This window comes from Podarcis melisellensis, assembly GCF_964234715.1.
Source record: "Podarcis melisellensis genome assembly, chromosome: 17".
In the NCBI taxonomy this organism is placed as follows: domain Eukaryota; kingdom Metazoa; phylum Chordata; class Lepidosauria; order Squamata; family Lacertidae; genus Podarcis; species Podarcis melisellensis.
This window is the reverse complement of record NC_138534.1, coordinates 2947109-2953169: the sequence shown is the minus strand read 5'-3', so window position 1 is coordinate 2953169 and position 6061 is coordinate 2947109.

Genomic DNA, 6061 nt, shown 5'->3' with positions numbered 1-6061 from the left:
TCCTGGGAGTAAGCTCAGTTGTACACAGCGGGAGTTATTTCCGAGTAAATATGAAACGCAGGACGGCTACCTTGGGGATCTTCTGTTGGACTGAGGGGAGCGTGGCTGGTAGCCCGAAACATCTGGAGGGCACAGGGCTGGCAAAGGCTGGTGGAGCGCGAGACTTAGACAGTCTTTTCAGTATGCTACAACATCAAACTGCTGGAGCAAGTTAACATTTTGTTACCTTGTGCATTAAGAGGACCGGGTGTAAGAATATAAGTGGGTTTGCTTCGTTCCATAGGATTCACAGCTCAGAGTGCAATGGCAGGCAGAACTTAGAGCCAGCTTCTGTCTTAGGTGAGTCTTTCCCAACCTTTGGGCTCCAGATGTTATTGGACTACAACTCCCATCATCCCTGACCAGCTGGGCATGATGGGAGTGGTAGTCCAACATCTGGGGGTCGAAGGTTGAGACAGGCTGGTCTAGAGACTCTATGGAGTTATGCATACACATACTGTACACACATTGGGTGATAGCGAAGTCAAACTGAGAAGTTAGTCACAGCTTAAGTCCATAGATTTCACTCTCATAGTATGACTTAGGTGGAATCCACACACATATAAAAATGCTGTGAAAATGCTTTTTAAAAAAAGTTTTGAAAATTACATTGAATTTGGCATAACTCACAGTCGCCATCACATTTGCATACTGCACTTTAAAGGTACCCCTGCCCGTACAGGCCAGTCTTGACAGACTCTGGGGTTGTGCGCCCATCTCACTTAAGAGGCCGGGGGCCAGCGCTGTCCGCAGACACTTCCGGGTCACGTGGCCAGCATGACAAGCTGCATCTGGCGAGCCAGAGCTGCACACGGAAACGCTGTTTACCTTCCCGCTGGTAAGCGGTCCCTATTTATCTACTTGCACCCGGGGGTGCTTTCGAACTGCTAGGTTGGCAGGCGCTGGGACCGAAAGACGGGAGCGCACCCCGCTGCGGGGTTTCGAACCGCCGACCTGACGATTGGCAAGTCCTAGGCGCTGAGGTTTTACCCACAGCGCCACCCGCGTCCCTTATATATTGCACTTTACAACACATTTAAAACGTTTTATTTGCAGCTTACAACCCAGACTTATAAGTTTTTTGTATTTAAAGCCCTAACAAACACAGTGAGACTTACTTCTGAATAACTATACAAAAGAATCAGCCTTCATCAAAGATTCCATCCTCTCATACTCTCCAAGTACCAAGTCTTCATTTGTGTTGCCATGTATGATTGTTGAGACTACTTGATGTGATGGCAGAGAATGCTCAAGTGCTCAAGGAACTGTATAGTTTTAAGTCCAAATTCTGTGAGGGAAGAGAGAAGTGTCAAGTTTAGCTGAGGATGCAATATAAAGGCTAAGGGATTTGGAGGGCAGAGACAACGAAGGGTGTAGGGCAGACAATGGACAGAAGTATCTAGGACAGGTGGCAAAAAAGAATTGAGAAGGCATGCAATTGATCCAATGGGCCAACCAGGGCAGGGCTGTAGAAGGAACTTCAAAGTACAGTTGTACCTTGGTTGTTGAATGCCCTGGAACTTGGACATTTTGGCTCCCAAATGCTGCAAACCCAGAAGTGATTGTTCTGGTTTGTGAATATTCTTTTGGAACTCAAACATCCAACAGGGCTTCTGCGGCTTCTGATTGGCTGCAGGAGTTTCCTGCAGTCAATCAGAAGCCACAATTTGGTTTGCAAACATTTTGGAAGTCGAACGGACTTACGGAACAGATTCCATTTGACTTCCAGTATGACTATATTAAGGTTAGGAGGAGCTGTTTGAAAGGAATGCTGTGGCAGATGATCAGGAACCATTATAGTTACAGATAAGGCAAAGTAAACAACAACCCAGAAAGCTAAGGAAATGAGAGTGCTGCCTTAACTCTGTTTGTGCCAATGAACTGTTTTCTCCTTTGTCCCTTAAGCCTAAGCATATTTCCCTGGAAGCATTTTTTTTAAAAGTCAAAAGTCTCATCCTGTCTAATAAGGCAGTAAGTTGCAATCTAAAGAAACCTAATAGAAGTTGTTCTGACTTTAAATAAACATTAAGCACTGCCAGGCTGAGTGCTGTCAGTATTAGAGTACTAACTATAGGTTCATGTCAACAAATTAAATCTACTTGAATCTCTGACAAATATTAGAAGAATGTAGAATCTAGGGTAATTTTTGTGTGGAATTGGCATTACTACAGATGTCACATTTGTAAGAACTCTTGTCGTTTAGCATGGCAGTGCCCACACTTTGGAACTCCATACAGTGGTACCTCGGGTTAAGTACTTAATTCATTCAGGAGGTCTGTTCTTAACCTGAAACTGTTCTTAACCTGAAGCACCACTTTAGCTAATGGGGCCTCCTGCTGCTGCCGCGCCACCAGAGCACGATTTCTGTTCTCATCCTGAAGCAAAGTTCTTAACCCGAAGCACTATTTCTGGGTTAGCGGAGTCTGTAACCTGAAGCGTATGTAACCTGAACAGTTTCAGGTTAAGAACGGACCTCTGGAATGAATTAAGTACTTAACCCGAGGTACCACTGTACTCAAAGCCTTCATAATTTTTTACCTCAGCAATCCTTACTCTAACTCTGTAAAGACAGGCCATTGGGCACGACTCTGGTGTCTGTCTTTAAGGTGCCTTGTTGTTTTCTCTCCAGAGCAGGGCTGGCCCAAGACATTTTGGCACTTGAGGCAGCCCCCAAAATGGTGCTTCCCACTCTCCACCAGGGAAGGAAGGGTCTACATCAGGGACAAGCAGGGGGGGCAAAGAAAACTGACATGGGGATTGGCTGCCCTGGTGGACCTGTTGCCTGAGGTGGTCACTTCACTTTGCTGTCCTGCCCCAGAGAGTTTCTGCCCTTGCCCACAGCAGTGGGCTGCAACAGCAGCATCTCTGAACAGGAACAGAGGCACAGGAGTCAGAAGAAATAGAATAGCAGCAAAGGTTCAGGATTACTAGCAAGCCGTAAGTTTACCTTGCTGGTTAGCCAGCAAGAACTGGAGAATGCAATTTCAAAAACCTTCTTATCAGGCTAGGGTTGTGATTAATATGCCATAGTGTACTGAAGTACACTGAGGAATCACATGCCTATAAAAGTTCAGAAGTGTCATACACTGCACCTTTAACAGAGCCATGGAAGTAACCAACCCTCTTTAGCAGGGCACATTTGACAACTCTGCATGTGTGCATGTTTGGGTGACCCAAACGAAGCAAGTCTGGTGCAGTTAAATGACGGACAGGCTACCCTCTCACACCAAACCATGTTTCTGACAGCACATCCTCTGTGGGGCTGTTGCTACCCTAGCCAGGCATGGGCATGGGACAGGGTGTCTGGCCAACTGAGGAGGGAAGCATTATCTTTGCCATGGAAAGGCACTCCTTAGTCATGATCACTTCAGAAACTGTTCTTTAGAGTGACAAGAATTTTGCCCATCCTCAGAGCCACTTGGGGCTAGGTGCTGGCATAAGGCACTTAGTGACTGTCTAACTTATCACCTGTGACTGTTGAACCCTGACATTTGCTTTGGCAAGAAGAGACTGTCTGTGATCTGCTATGGGGCTTTGCAAAACTTCTGAGGACTATTTTTTTCCAAAATGAGTTGGCAAAAGGGAGATCATGGTGTGCTCATGTCAGCAGCATTGCTGCATGGCGCCTTCACACCACATCTATTTACCCTTTCCACCTAAACCCAAGGAAGCTGTCTTGGTTCTAAATCAGTGTCTGTCTGTCATCAGTAATGGTCAGTTGGAAAGCAACACACGGAATAGGGGTTCAGCCTGTGCTGGATGCGGTAACACTCCCCCTGAAGACACAGGTTTGCAATTTGAGTGTGCTCCTGGACTCAGCTCTGAGCATGGAAGCCCAGGTCTCTGTAAGTAGCCATTTGCATTTGCAGAGTCAAAGCTAGTGTGCCACCTATGCCAGTTCCTTGCCACTGTGACACACGTCTTAGTTACATCCTGTTTGGATTACTATAACATGCTCTATGTGGAGCTGCCTTTGAAAAGTGCTCAGAAAATTCAACTAGCTGTAAGAGCTGCAGCCAGATTGCTGACTGGGTTAATTATGGGGAGCAGACCACTCCCAGTCTCTTGTCACAACAGCTCCAGTGGCTTGCGTCTGTTTCCAGGCGCAATTCAAAGTTCTGCTTATGACCTAAGCCCTATATGGCTTAGGTCCAAGCTATCTGGGAGACCCTATTCCCTCATGCAAACCTGCCCAGGATTTGAGATCTTTGGGGGAGGCCCTTCCCTTGGGCCTGCCACCCTCACAGGCACGCTTGGTGGGGGTTTGGGAGAGGGCCTCCTTGGCAGCAGCTGCTCCCAGGTAACTTTGGAGCTCTCTCCCGAGAGAAGCCAGACTAGCTCCCTCTTTGCTGTCCTACCACCAACAGGTGAAGCCCTTCTTATTCCAACAGGCTTTTCTTTTTGTTGTAATTACTGGTTACAACAAAATTACTGGTAATTACTGGTAGATTTTATATACGTATATAGCTTTAATTCTATTAATGTTTAATTGTTTATTAATTATTATTTTTTCCTGTAAGTTGCCTTGAGTCAAGGAAAAAGGAGGGATATAAATAATCATTATCTTTCATTTTTTAAAAACACAGCTTCTAACCCTCCTAGAAAGGAAATTATGGGACAAAGTATGCAGGTACCTTCTAAACATTTTATGTGGAATGAGAGTAGGTGTGTAGCAGGAACCCCCCACCCCAATAATTCTGTTTGTATAGACTACACACTCACACACACATACGCCACATTTCTGTTATAAATTCATAGAAAATCAACCATACATCGGATTTGCACTGTTCCATTTTATTTTACTCCATATGACAGGAACTAACAAAGGGGGGTGACTTGGTCCTGGTCAGCCATGGTCCCTTCACTGTCTCAGCACATACACAGGAGCCCTGCCCATGCCAACCCTGATGATCCCAGACAGAAGACAATCAAGATCACAAAGAACTTGCATATGGGAGTGGATTCAACATGGACTGAAACAAAGGACACTGATCAGATCTTCCCTCAGGGGGCAGGAAACTGCAAAATCCCCTTTGTCTCCTGGAAGTTCCTGGAAGTGACTCAGGGGGAGGGGGAAGGGAGGAACCAGCCAGGTGACAAGACACTCATGTTACCACCACAACTCCTCCCCCAACCCCTCCTTTCTGTAATGTATGCCAACCCCTCCTTTCTGTAATGTATGCATGATGTCTCTGGGGGTGGGCTAGACCTAGAGGAGGGAAATTTCAAAAGTTTTTATAAGACCTTGCACACTATTCTTCTGGGTCTTTCCTCTCTCCTTCAAGTGAGGGGAATACCCTGTTGCAACAGTTCAATAAAGGCCAAGCCTACAGGCTGCTGTTTTGCTCCAAGTTATCCTGGTTGGTGTCTTTGTTTTGTCCAAGAGAGCCCTCGGATTTTTCCTGCAACAGTTTGGCGACCATGCTCAGGGACACTTGGTTCTCCTGCAAAGGTGAGAGGGGAGATAGAGGGGATCGGGCGCCACTGGGCAACCTTAGCCCAGGGATCCTTCTTCCTCACTGCCTCCTCTTTGCGGGCGGTAATCAATCGTCACCAAAAGCCCAACCAGGGGGAGCAAAGGCGAGGTCAAGCCGGCTAAAGAAAAAGGATCCCGGGATCCGCGGGGGACATCTTCGAACGTGAGTATGGTTTGAAGTAAATACATTGGGAGGGGGGTGGAGAAGCAGCGTCCCCACGACAGCCAGACTTTCCTTCTTTCATTTCTGACGTTCCCTCTCGGGGTCGGCCAGGAACGTTTTAGCTCTATTCTTTTCTCCCCCGATTCTTCCCTTTCGGAGAGTGGCCAGGGAGGTCGCGGAACCTTACTGTCTGATGTTGCCTTTCGGAGTCGTCTAGGAACATCAAAACCTTTCTCTTTCTCTCCCCTCAATTTCTTACACAGAGTGTGGCCGGGGAAATTGTGGTACCTTTTACTGTTTTCCGGCGTTACCTTTCGGAGTCGTCCGGGTACGCCTTAATCTACCTGTCCTTTTCTCCCCCGTTTTCCGTCTTAGAATTGAGT